This window comes from Carex rostrata, chromosome 23 (genome assembly GCF_964058835.1).
Source record: "Carex rostrata chromosome 23, lpCarRost1.2, whole genome shotgun sequence".
In the NCBI taxonomy this organism is placed as follows: Eukaryota; Viridiplantae; Streptophyta; class Magnoliopsida; order Poales; family Cyperaceae; genus Carex; species Carex rostrata.
In genome coordinates, this window is record NC_135940.1 from 2888249 (window position 1) to 2903324 (window position 15076).

Here is a 15076-nt window from a genome sequence, read left to right on the forward strand (position 1 = left end):
AATTGTTGTTCATGTCGCTGGCCCATGAAGATTGGTCCTTCATTAAACCTGATACAAAGATTCCACGTCCAGCGATTGAGGGAATTGAGAATCAAATAACATTCAACAGGGTCCAGCGGTTCACATTCAACAGGGTCCAAACAAAAAAAAGCCATTTTTCTCTGTAAAACGACAAACGAGAAGGAAGAAAAAATATTCAAAAACCTAGTTTGTCGTTTCTAAGAAAGAAATTAGGAGAGATTGAGAGAAATTAGAAATCTAGTCTGTTGTTTCTAAGAAATAAATTAAAAAACGGTTTCTTCTATGTAAATCGACAAACGATAGATTGAGGAAGAAAGAAATTAAAAAACTTAGATCTTCTAATGAGTCATAATCTTGTTCTGTGACAGTGAGTGCAAGGCGGAGGCGGAGGTGGCATCTGGTTAGAGTGAGGCCGACATAGTGACACATCAACACAGCATCTGGACTAGGTGAGACGAGGTGTCGATCGCAGCCTCTGGATTTGACTATCGGCAGCTCAGCAATGCATCTGGTCGTCTGTTTCAGGTTTTATCCTTCTATTACTTTATTTTATTTTTAATTTAAAACAATGTTTCCTTAAAATATGCATTAGATAGCAAAAAAATAAACAAAAAAAGAGAGGAAGAAAAAAAACCCTCAAAAAAGTTATATTCAAAAGCTTTGGAAGAAAATTGAAACACAAAATGAGTATTTGGAAAACCAAGTTAAAAGTGAAATGCACGAAGAAATAAGAAATGTATTTGAAAACTAAAATGAGAAAAATGAAGATGAGATAAATAAATAAACAACAAATATGTCTGAAAATAAAAGAACTTTGAGGGGTATTGGTTTTATGTCCCTCTATTTTGTATGATCTATTGACATATTAAAAAAAAATGTACATAAAAGATGCAAATTTTTTCCCGCCCCAGGCCCCAAAATCTTCAGGACCAGCCCTGGCTGCAATACTGCAGCAGATATAATACTTTGAGCTGAGTCAAAATTAATATTTAGTCTAATTAAAATGTAGAGGTTTCCGTTTCGACGGGGGGCCCACACACTCATAGAGAATTTTCTGCGGCTTGTACAGTTGTACGGTGATAATTTGTCTTAATTACACATCTTTCTTTATCTTAAAATTTGTACTTATCATATTTGTGCATGCATGTGTCAATCGTTATTAGATCATCATTCTTCATCAAAGAACAGTATGGAGAATTCCCTCTACTCAGAAATGCAATTCTCATGCATGTGATCAGGAACAACTAATTAAAAACTATAAAATGATCATATTGTGTGACAAAGTTCCACACAAATTATGCATTCTCTCTACTCAGAAAGCAGTTAAAACTTAACGACATTTTTAGACATATAACTATATATATAAGAATGCTTACATTGAGGTATGAGAATTTGCTAAATTAAAAGAAGGATTTCCACTGACACGTTGTGAGATCGAACTCATGAAAGTACAAAAAATGTACATTCAGATTGATAAATTGTACGATTTTAAGATATGGGAGGATATATAACTATTGATATAAGGTGCTCTAATCATGCTCATTCGCAGCAATTTGTAATTAATACTTATTAATTTCGTAGCACTAGTACCTTTAAATAATTCAAAACGCATCGTGTATATTACCAATTGTGGCAATAATTCATTTGGAAAATTATTTTTGGATGAACTGATGCTGAGATATTCTATCCAATTTTTTCTGATGTAATTCACTCGTTCTCTCTTCACTTGTTTATGGCAATCAAAACAGATCATGATGCAAAAGCAAAACTCGATCGAGAAACTTGTTCTCTCGTCTTCTTTATTGCATGCAATATATCAAAGACGAATTAGAAAGCAAAACTCTATAATTGTGACTTTTTTTTTCATATCAAACGAACTAACATGAAAGATATACAACCCTGCACTAAGTTTTTTCATATTTACCATGTCATCTAAATTACAATTTTTTAAATTTCCACGTTTAACAAGGTCAGGACCTATAAAAAAAATTAACTTCTGATTTATCTTGTTTCGATAAAAAAAAAAAATGATTTCCTTGTATTTGTCTATTTGTGAGAAGTCCAAAAGTTAGTTTAAATATATATATATTTATATATATTATATATATGATCAAGACCAAAACAACAACATCTGTTTTAATTTGATTTTAGAAATCATCCACATAGATGTGTGAAAATATATGTCCACTTTACATTATGAACACAAATGTTGTCACCATAAATTAATGATTCTGATATGAACAGTACAGCATGTATCATAGGCATAGCATTAGCAGCCAGATCAGATCTGTACAGGCTACAGCAATGGTGTCTCCTGTTTCTCCCTGGTACCAATACTAGAAAAGACTAATTTATAAATTAAGGCCTACTTGAAAACCCATCAAACTTGGGCCTAGGCCCAATATACAATGACTCATATTCTCATAATTTGGGCCTAGCTTTTCCTTCAATGTAAATATATAGGTAACCACATTTTTCTAAAAAAAATTTCTAGTTACATTGATGCAATAAAAGATTTTTGGAATCTGTTTCAACATGAGTCTCAGACTGGATCGTCTGGTTAATATCAAATAACCCAAAATACGTGTAAAATATTTAGAGCTTGAAAATCAAATAATGCAGTACGTTTTAATTTTTTTTATTGCATTGCCTCTTTCAAAGCATTCAATTAAAATAAACTTCTTAAAAAAGAGTCATCAATAATATGTTTTTTAAACATTGTGGTAAACAGGTAAAGGTACTTTTACATTAGCCTAGATGGGCCTAAAAAAAATTTTACCGATTAAAATTTGTCTAGTTACTGAATTGAAAGTAGTAAGTCTAAACATTGTATTTCTGCATCATGCGTAATTAATAAATTTATAAATCGCTGTTGACTTTTTTTTTTTTAAATTGCAAAATGGAGTTTGGAATTGAAGTGGATTTAATGCTGTGTAAAGATGTTCTCCCTTCTATCATTTAAAATATAGTTGGAAGAATAAAACAAAGAAAATTAATCAGGAAAATATAAAAATGAAACAAATTATCTGGAAAAACTAGGATGGATTATTCTGCACAAAAAAAAAAATCAAAATTGAGAACAGAGCACTACAAGTCAGTTATTATTTAACAATTTTTGTGAGTTGATTTAAGAGCTGTTAGAGGAGACGTAATTTAATACAAACAATTTGAGCATCTTATGAGAAAAACTTAGCCAATGAAAAAGAAAGGTGCTCTGTTTTTATGAAAATTCACAAATCACATCACAGGTTCTCAGAGAATAAGCAAGACTTATAATGTTCTGTTTAGAATTTAAACCATTTCACATAACAGATAAAGAAACCAGGGCGGACTGATGCGTATTGTACCAAATTCAGTCTGATTAGAAATTATTTGATCCGCATTAAGATTCGTGCGGACAATTTATAGAAAAAAAATCACCCCATGAATCTAAATGAGCGCACGAATCATGACATCTGACCACCCCCTTTCCCATAGATTATTTGTAGCAATGGTATATGAACTAGTCTTAAAACAAAGAGGGTATATCACTTAATAAAGAACAAGAGAAACAAATATATAACAGAGGCATATATATATATACATTCACCTGGCAAAATTTTACTGATGTAAGGCTCTGTACCAGTAAGGAGGAGCCATGAAACTCAGGATAGATAGCGCTTCAGACCAAATAATGTACCAAAATCAGTCATATTTTGGTTAGTTTACATGAACAAATTAAGTCTAAGGCGCTATCCCTCCTGAGCTTTACAGATCCTCCCATACCACTTTCTTTCCAACCCAATAATCTTCACACAGAGAAGTGTATCAGTAGAATGTTTGGAATATAATAGAGAGAGGAGGTGAAAGAATAGAGAGATGAAATGAAATGAGTCCATGGAAGGGTATTTATAGGAAGAATGGTGCTAAAAATTGTGTGCATCTGAGAGAGAGAGAGAGAGAGGTTGTTCTGGCATTTTTATTTATTACTTGGTTTTGTTAGCTAGTAGCTACTCTACTTACAAGGAGAAAAAGTTGGAGAGATAGAAACAATATTTATTTAGTTTGTATAAATTATGAAAATACCCTTGTACGTAATGCCTTGATGGGGGTCAGAGGATTGGTAGAGAGATTAAATTCCACCAATCATTTCTACAGAGATTGTTGACTGATACCGGTTTCTGATCCCATTTCTGAACTATTATGTGGCATTGGTTCTATTAGCTTCTGTGCTTGACCAGTGCAGTCTTCATTAAAGCAAAAATATATTAACTCGGCAAGGTCTAAAATTTATAACTTGTATGTAGTACAAGTATAAATTAGGGATATGCATTTCGGTTTTAAAATATATTAAATTATTGATATTTATAAAAAAAAAAAAGACCGTTTTATAATTTTATTGAACAATTCAGGGATAAATCTTACGTTATTATAATACAAATATATTTAATTCATAAATTTATTCGAGAAGGTTCAGAAAAATTTAATATATATTCTTAAGCACAAATTTATACTTGTGTTGATCAGGGGTTACACCGTTGGCTACTTAATAATCTCTTACATATTTGCTTACTTAGTATTATTGTTGTTATTTAAATTAAGATAACATTCAAATTTTAAGCATGAGAAAGAAGTCCATTTTTTTTTAACTTAGAGTTTTGTTAGATGTTTGGTTTTGATGGAGCATTGGTTCTTAGAATTGCATAAAAATGTTACAGCATGCATGTTGTCTTTTATTAAAAAAAATATGTGAAAAAAAGTTCTATGATAAATAAGAATCAGTCTTTAGTTTATTGGAAAAAGCCAACACTCTTATAGAAGATTTTTATAAACATTAAATAGAAGTTGAAAGGCTAGATATCTATCTTTCTATTTAAAAAAGAAAGAAAGAGTTTCTAGATAAATATTCCAAAGTTTGATTTATTCATATCAAAATAATTTTTTAATTTATCTCGCAATATTGCCTAAGGTTTGATTATAAAAATCAAAGATCATGTACATATATCACTATAAATTGTGTACAATTAATAGCCCAAAATGCTAGATAATTAAGATTGTAAATATAAATTTCTGTATGTTTATATTTTGTACATATGTATATGTGTATACATTTCTATTATATTTAATAGAGAAAATAATAGTCTGATAGAAACATTGCATTATCTCTTGTTATAGCACAATATGATAATGAATAATAAATTGGGGATAGTTCTAAGAATCATCTGCGTTTGATAATGTAAATTTCAAGTAAGCTCATTAATCAACTCCAGAATCAAATTTAACACTATATTTTTAATTAAGAAAACAACCGGTTCTACACATAAATAAAGAGATATTATATTATCCCTTGATAATTGAAAGTGATGCGTACCCAGAAAGCCATAAATGCTTTGGCCACAAAAACATAGTGACCTAAAAAGCTGGTAAGCCGCTGTCAGTATATTTTTTCTGGGGACTGTTACGACTGTACTCCATAGACCTGAAGAGAGAGAGAAAAGGAGAGTTTTAAGTGTATGTAATGGATTCATTCATGCAGCAGCAGTACAAGAGAGAGGCATATGATCAGCCACAGCTGGAGCTTGTCAGACAAATTTGATGGGGAATTAAGTCCATTTACAAACAATTTTATTTTCTAGACAATCAGAAAAATGAAACATTCTTTTCCATGTCACAGAAAAACTCAAACTATTGATTCGATCTCTTAAAATTTATATGCAAATAAGACATTTTTGTGATTAAAATTTGAAATTTACGTACCAATTCTAAGGAATGAAAAATTCAATGATTTGTAACTATGGATTGAAATCTGTGGACAAACTTTAACTGAATTATTCGTGAACAAGCTCCTTAAAAAATGTCTAAATAATCAAATTATTGTTTTTTAGTAAAGTACAATGATTTATTTTTTCTATTTTTCCCTTTCCAATAAAATATTTAATATATTTCTAAAAATAAAAATATTGAAGTATATTGCTAATAGCAGAGGAAATAGAAAAGAGAGAAGGCTATAGACTATAGTTGGGATTGATGAGAAGCACATGGCTGCACTTACACAGTAGTCAATGCATGTAACTCTTGCTTTAGCCTATTACCATTTATTGCTCTGTCTTCTACAATATGTGATATGTACCACATACCCATACCCATACCATCATTTATTCTATTCCCCCTCTTCTCTACTGTTCTACGTGTGTATTCTTTTTATTCACATCACTATTCTTTATTGAGAAAAGGTAACGTCTCCGGACTACAGTCCTCCGAAAATCCCTGCATATAAAAGCCTTTTTTTTTAGCGTAAAATGGACTTGTTTATAATATTGTTTTCATATTATTACAGGATCTAATGAACTTGTTTATAGGATTAGTGTAAAAAATCTAGAGATTTTCGGAAGACTAAGGGCCGGAGACTGTTAGCTGCTTCCTTCTTTATTTATTCTATTGGTATTGTTATTACTGTAATCTACGAGTCATACATTCACTGTTATTGTTACTGTTAGCATCTACAGAGTTTAGTTTGATAGAATTATAGTTGAATTAAATGAATTAAAACTTCACCAAATTTAAATAGTTCTGGATCTACTGTTGAATTGAAAATATTAATAGTAAAGGGATAAAAAAAAAAGTTTAATAGTTAAGAAATCATAAATCAGTACTGACCGAACTAAATAATATGCATATTTAAGTTCACCTTTGATAGATTTTTTTTTTTTAATTAAAGGTTGGAACTTGGAAATTAAGTCATCCAATTATTTAATATCTACAAAGGATTGTCTTTTCAGATTTTGAACCTGCAACTATTCGCACAGATAAAACTGTCTTTGCCACTAGATTAAAAGATGATTCTCTTGATAGAATTATGATTCAGTCAAATAACTCAAGTACTTAGACTAATCGAAATGATATATCATACATAGATTGGTTTTTCTCCTCAAAAATAATATATAGATTGGTTCAGTTCAATGATAAGGATCATAATATCGATGAAGATAGCATCTGTAAAATTCCCAATTAATTACAATTGATAAAGGATTTAGGATAAAAGACCAACTAAAGCAAATGAATTGTTATCACTAAAATATATCTGCTCTCTCTTTCTCCTTCATTGTTCTTCAGTGATATATAGTGCCTCTTTCAAAACATCTTAGTGTTAATTTGTTGATGTTGTACTGCCTAAAAAATATTTGCACAACTTGGTGAAGCATTTATCGTGAAGAATTAATCACAATAATTATTTTCACAATTCTACAACTCATGTGACAAAATGTTAGCTGCCTTATGCAAGAACATTATTATTTTTTTCCTTCCAAATTGATTAGAGTTGATCATATTTCTTTCTCTAGAAATGGAGACATTTTTCTAAATCTGCCTAACATGCTAATGGATGAAGAACAAAGAAAATAAGATAAAAAAACCGACAGTTTGGAATTTGGAAACAAGCTGATGGTTGACAATAGTTTGGAATCATGTTAAGTGGTTCGGACCGACAGTTTGGAATTTTAAAACGAAGATATGAAATATGAGTTATGAAAAACATGATGTATTGAAAAATATATCTAAAAATTTTATATTTTATTAAGTATGAATTAGCAAATTAACACCATTTGACACCAATAATGATGAATATTGGATCCCTGATATGCAAACAAAATATTACAATATAGATTAAACTTCTTTACTATTTTCAATTGTACTGACGTACTGTCACAGGAACAACGCGATGCACATGCATTTTTTTTTTTGGGGAAAACCAACGAAGTACATTTATTTTTTATCATTTACTCGAGATACCCATTGATAAAATGTGTAATGTACGCATTTTATCTGGTAAATGAAGTTACCGCATTATTTATTTTGGCCAACTTGTATTATGATAATAGTTTACTTGCAACATAATGGATTTAAAATATAATATGATAGAATGTAGTTAGGTACCAGAAGTTTGCAGTGATTTTTTTTTTTCTATTTTAGTAGTTTGTAATGAATAACCTTTGTATTTTATGATTATAATTTCTAAAGGTAATCAATATTATAGGAAAATTTTATATTTAGCTATTGTGGCAACTTACAAAAACTATTATCAAAATAAAATAATATTAAGTAGTCAATATTACTCGAACATGTTAAATATATTTTAAAAGAGATTGATATAATATGAAAATCAAATTGTCATTCATCGAACGATTTAAAAAAATAACAATTCAATCTTTGTAGTTTGGCTACCAAATAATATGCATTTCCATATAAATAACTTAGCAAGTATTGAATTAAATTTTTACTCCATTAATAACAATAACAGATTGAGGAGGTTAAAATGCCTCCATTTTTTGTGTCTCCATCATGCCTCCATTTTCAAAAACTTTAATAACTCAAAATTTAAATCTTAAAATTCAAAATAATACCGTTGGATATGAACTACATCATTTTATCTATGCACGTGTAAAAAATATGACATTTCAATTTTGTTTTGGTTGTCATCTTGAGCTTGTAAAAATGTATACTAATGTGGATAATTTATAGACGTTGATTTTTCAACTTATTGATTCATATAAAAGAAAAATCAAATTGTGATATTTTTTTATGGACACATAGAGAAAATAACATAGATCACATCTAACGGTTTTATTTTGATGTTTAAGTTTTAAAATTTGAGTTATTTAAGTTTTTAAAAATGAAGGCATTTGAACCCTCCTCTAACGGATTACATGCTTTTGTGTTCTTTTTCAAAAAGCACTGCATTGAATTATTGCGGTCATTTTTATTAAAACCCTAAAAAAATGTTTTTACAGATCTATCCCCGCATTCGGATTTTTTTTTAAATTGCCCCGACCGCCTGACCCACGGGCGGCCCACCCCTCCTAGCAGACCTCCCGGGCCAGGGGCGGTCCTCTTTTTTTTTTTCTTTTTTTTTAGAGAGATCCTAATATTTTAATTTAAATAATTTTGTGAAGAAAAAATTTTCTTGTTTAGAGTGTATGCCAAAAAATAAAACATTTGATATATTTATGAAGTGGTGTTGTAACTCTTTATAACTTTGATTTGATTTGTTAGTTGTATATCACAAGTCTAAAGATAACACTAAGGACTTGGCCTTGATTCTTGTCAACATATATCATTTGCTTATTGTCAAAATATACCATTTTTTTAGAGAATAATTGGATTATTTGATTATTGTCAACATATATCATTTGCTCATAAATAGGCAAACGAACACAATAAATAATAAATGCATTTAAAATAATTATATAAATAATTCTTGAATAATCTTTTAGGCTTTTGACTAAACAAAATATCGACCGTTGTACGTCTACCGTTGAACGAAAACTTAAACTGAATTTTTAAGTCACTAAATGACGTTTTTTTTTAATTCTGATGCTTTGGATGTCTGAGAATGACCCCCAAGGTGATATTCAAATCCGTCTCGTCCCCCTTTTCTGAAAAGTGGTCATACGGGCAAATCCGACTTTCCTAGCCAAAGTTATGGCTGTTTAAAGTTTTTTCAAAAGCTGAACTTTGGAAATTCATAACTAATTGTAGAAAAATCCAAATAAATTGAAATTTTTATCAATTATGTGGTATTTTTTAATGCTCTACATGCTGGTGTAATCACTTTTGCAGTTTGGTCCCTGTATTAGTCCAGACTTGCTGATTTACCAAAAGAGGTCAAATTTGATGTTTTTAGTGCATTGCACTATACCAGTGGCCTTTGCTTAGTGCTTGGCTGCTAAGTTTGGACTTGGTACCATACCAGATGTCAGTCTAGGGTGCATTGTGCATGGACAGAGATCTAATTTGAGATTTTAATGTATTTTAGTAGCTCTAAACTTCTGTTTTAGTACCATAAATAAAAAGAAGAAGATCAACGAGCTGTCAGAGGTCAAGTCCTTAATTAGTATTATCTTTAAACTTGTGATATCCAACTGACAAACCAAATCAAAGTTATAAAGAGTTACGACATCACTTCATAAATATATCAAATATCTTATTTTTTGGCATATACTCTAAATAAGAAAGCTTTTTTTTCACAAAATTATTTAAATCAAAATATTAGGATCTCTCTAAAAAAAATAAAAAATAAAAGGGACCGCCCGGACCCCAGGCGGTCTGGTCCTTAGTGGACCGCCCCTGGCCCGGGCGGTCTGCTAGGAGGGGTGGGCCGCCCATGGGCCATGCGGTCGGGGCAATTTTAAAATAAAAACCCGAATGTGGGGACAGATATGTAAAAAACTTTTTTTTAGGATTTTAATAAAAATAGCCGGAATTATTGTGCATTAGTGGGTGCATTAAGTAAAGAGCACACGTATTTTACCAACATAACACCATACAATATAGATAAATTATTTATAAATTTTGGTTTAAATTCAAAATGGACTGGCTATTTATCAGCTGATTTAAAAAACTAACAATTCAATTTTTGAGTGACGAATTAATTCCAAAATTACGTCAAATAAGTTTGGCTGTCAAATAATATGAAATTAGCAAATTTAGAATTAAACTTTTACTCCACCATTAATGACAATAACAGTTTACACGCTTTTGTGTTCTTTTTCAGAGAGCACCACTGCATTGAATTATTGTGCACTAGTGGATGCATCAAGTAAAAAGCGCACACACACACACTTGACACTTTACTGTCATCTCTTTATGAGAATCCACTGGCAATGAACCACCATTGAGAGGTACCATCAGAGTGCATTCAATTTTGCATGTATTATTGATTGATTTTTAAAGGCCGTTTGAAATCAACTTCTTGATTGCTAAATGGGGAACCCTGAAATTGTTTGATTGTTCACCAGCTTTTTGGGTTCACAAATTGTACTGTTTTTTGGTTGCATATGCGCTTTCTTTGCTGAGATTTTATAAACAGTGTTCCAAAACATTCATTAAAAATTTGTTGGTTGGTTTCAAGTAGCAACTTCAATAGGATAAAAAAAAAAAGTACTTACAATTTGTAAATACAGTAATTCTATTCTCACAAATTCTACAGTTTCTTGGTTTCTTCGCCAAGAATTTTTTTTTTGTTGTTGCTAGTTGCAGCTTCAAAAGGTTAAAAAAAATTACTGCTTACAATTTGTAAATACAGTAACCCTATTTTCAATAAATTGCGTCTTGTGCTGTTTGTCAAGGTATCTATATTTTTACAGTAAAAAATTAATTAAGTTATAAACAACATACTGTATGGTTTACTTTTTTTTGGTTAAAAAAAAAAAGAGTTTATGTGACTGAAATGTGTAGAGTAATTAAGTACAAGTTCAGAGAATTCCAAATTATCAGGATATAATTACAATTGAGTGGCTTGGGTGGATCCTTATAACCTCAAAATTAAGATTTAGAATCGTAGCACTAGTTCATTGGTGCGTAACCTCACTCTATAAATATTTTTATAAATCAATTATATGCATAATATATTCAAACAATGAAAATCACTAAAATGTATTTGGCCTCATAAAAATATTGGTCCAGTCAATTACCTCAGCCGATAGTAATATTTAATCCGTAATAAAATATTAAGGAAAATTAATTTCATTGCATCGGAAAGGATTTGGTTTGAAAGATATAACCAAGTGATGCAACCACTGAATCTTAATTTATAAGAATTTTTTTTAATTTGGGTGTCACAAAAGCAAAATCTCAACTTTTTATTGGGATGGATGTGAATTAGTATGCAATGGTAATTAGAATTGCTATGAAGAGCAAACGATAATTGAATCGCTCAATTTTTAACATCTTTTGTTTCCTTTTTCCAACATGAAATATAAACGTTTGTTTTAGAATTACTATCTGTAACTGTGTTTTGTTTTTCTTCTTAATTTGCTACTGGTATGTACAACTTGGACTGTAATCTTTTTTCTCTGAGTAATTGAATCGTTCAATTTTTAACATTTTTTTTTTCTTTTTCCGACATGAAGTATGAACGTTTGTTTTAGAATTACTATCTGTAACTGTGTTTTATTTTTCTTCTTAATTTGCTACTGGTATGTATAACTTCGGCTGTAACCTTTTTATATAATAACATAATGTTCTACAGGCTTTTAGCCAAAAAAAAACATGAAGTATGATGAATTTCAGCATCCAGCACTTTAGCATATACGCTATTAATATTTTTTTTAATAATTAGTTACATTAACATATTTTATGCATGTTAGTTACCTCTATGCATGTGTGATTTTGTATTTTTTTAAACATTAAATTAGTTATAGGTAATAAAAAATCAGTATAATAAAATTTGAACAATTTCTTTCAATATTTATTTGTTCTTATAATACTTATATGGTTACCTTTCTCAACTGCTCATTTTGAAGGATGCATTTAAAAAAAAAATGTTAAAAAAAAACTATTTTAATATTTTAAAACACAAAATTACAAAGATTTCTTATAAATATATGTAAAAATCAACTACCATATCATTAAAGATAATTAACTAAGTAATTAGTGTAACAATATATCACTCTTGAAAAGCATATGTTACTAAAAACTTTCAGAAGATAAAATGGACATTTAACCAGTGAAGTCAATATTCTTTTCTCAAAATAATGTGTCGTTTTGCATGTTGTATGAGATGTTCATTTCCGAGATTTTTATTTTTACCCACAAAACTAAATATTTTATTATAAATAACCATAGTTTAGCAAATTTATAAAAATGTCCAAACTGCCTAGAAAATTTGCGGTCCCGGGATCATATAGAATATTTGCGGTCCGGACCTATAAATAGGCATTCCCTCCTTCTCTTTCCTCCCATTTCATTTTCTCAAATTTACACTCTCTCTCCTCAAATTTGAAATTTCTCCTCTCTTCTCTACCATATTTGTAAGTAAGCCCCTGTATTTTTTTAAAATTTTATTCGTAGTGTAAATTTAGTTATATATTAGTCTAATTAACTTAGTAAGGTACCAAATTAGTATAATGTAGTTTTAATTAGTGTTAATTATATTTAGTTAGTTGAGTTATTGTTAATTAGTGTTAATTAGTTCTAATTAGAGTTAATTAATTACGGTACCAATTTAGTATTAATTAGTGTTAATGTAGGTACCAACATTATTGGTCATTAGTGATAATTATGGTACCAAAGTTAGTTTTAATTTTATTTTGAATTTTTTAGTCCAAAATTTAACCGTAATTAGCCTATTTTAAAGTTTTTAAGCCAATTGGAATATATTTTTGCTTTTGTAGCATATTTTAACTAAATAACGTATTTTTTTTCATATTTTTACCGCAATTAGCGTATTTTGATATATTTTATTGTAATTAGCATATTTTAGAATATTTGAATATATTTTTGCTTGTTGTAGCACATTTTAGCTGAATAACATATTTTTTTTATATTAGCGTAATTTAGCATATTTTTACCACAATTAGCGTATTTTAGTCAATTTGAGTATATTTTTGCTTGTTTTAGCATATTTTATCCGAATAACAATTTTTTTTCATATTAGCGTATTTTAGCATATTTTTACTGCAATTAGCGTATTTTAGCATATTTGAGTATATTTTTGCTTTTTTTAGTATATTTTACCCAATTAACAAATTTATTTCATATTAGCGTATTTTAGCATATTTTTACTGTAATTAGCGTATTTTAGCATATTTGAGTATGTTTTTACTTGTTTTAGCATATTTTTACCGCAATTAGTGTATTTTAGCCAATTGTAGCATGTTTAATTTTTTTTAACGTAGGATGGCAAGGGGACGGCCTATGAAACCATCCGTAGCCGACCCGATTGATGAGCCTATTCTCAATAACAGCAAGAACCATTTCAGTCCTTTATTATGGATGCCTCACGATGAGCACTGAGTCTCACTAGCATCTAAAGAGGTACTTGATTACTTTTTTTTGTTTTTTTTTTAAGTTTAAATTTTGTTGAGTTTTCGTATTTTTAGGTTTTCATGTTGTTTACTTTTTCAATGCAGAGTGAGACAATTATAACTGTCAAGAGTCGGCATTATGACATGCAGTACTACTCGCAGATGGAGCCGTATCTGTGAAATTTGGGGGTGCAACATTTGGTCGATATTCTAGAGTTGGAGAGTAAGTGCATTAATGCGTCCCTCATTGCAAGACTAGTGGAGCGATGGCACCCCGAGACGCACACGTTCCACTTACCTTTTGGAGATATGATAGTGACTCTCTAGGACGTCAGTGCCCTATGGGGTTTTCCCATCTCGGGCGTGCCCGTTGGTGGCATATCTGACCCCACCGATGACAACACGATTAATTACAATGCTCAAAGAGTTGTTGGGAGCGGAGCCAGATATACGTGGGAATGGGGGGAGGTCCAAGTACTGTCTGGAGAAGACGAAGCTGCGAACTATGTTTACGAGAGGTCTGGGTAGGCATTCCACTGCGCTTGATATTCAGAGGTACTCATACAAACTATTCGTATTATATTAATTTGGTTTTATATTCCATGCCTAAAATGAGTTGCTTTGTAATTTTGATATTATAGATACACACGAGGCTTCGTGATGGATCTATTTGGTTCTGTCATGTTCGCTGATTCAAATGGTGGTACCATCCCGATGATGTATCTAGAGCTGCTGCGAGACCTTGAGCCGTCAAGCAGGTACAACTTGGGTGGGGCTGTCCTAGCACATCTTTACTCCAACTTGTGCCACGGTTGCAAGGTCAGTATGCTCTTTCTGTCTTATTTTAATTATTTAACTTGTCATGCACTTGCTGTCTTATTTTAATTATTTAATTTATCCCTAACGGCTAATATTCTTCAAATTATAGCGAAAAAGGCTATCTACGGGTCGGTACTTCTACTGCAATATTGGTCATGGTCACGGCTACCGGTAGGGGTACTTGAGCCGAACGAGGATCCATGGGGAGAGCCCGATAGTGCAAACTGCTCATGCTAATTACGCCAATAAAGATTGGAGGTCGCATTACGAGGAGCACTACAACAGGGCAGCGAATATTAGTGCCAACTTATGGCAGATGCCAGGGGATGGGGTGCAGTTCCAGGGACATCCCCTATTGAGATATCAGGCTTGTTACCTGCAGGTCTGCATGGCATTGGTGTATATAAAGGGAGATTATGGCAATTTTCTTCGCTCGAAGATCTTCGACGATGATG

The 15076-nt window shown here is 30.9% G+C and overlaps 1 long non-coding RNA gene across 1 annotated transcript; it reads left to right on the plus strand.

Moving 5' to 3' along the window:
- The first annotated feature begins 14252 nt into the window (after window positions 1-14252).
- Window positions 14253-14823, plus strand: LOC144574563 (uncharacterized). The gene is made up of 3 exons (XR_013518260.1): window positions 14253-14357; window positions 14444-14625; window positions 14731-14823. It is a non-coding gene; the product is annotated as an uncharacterized LOC144574563 (long non-coding RNA).
- Window positions 14824-15076: the final 253 nt, after the last annotated feature.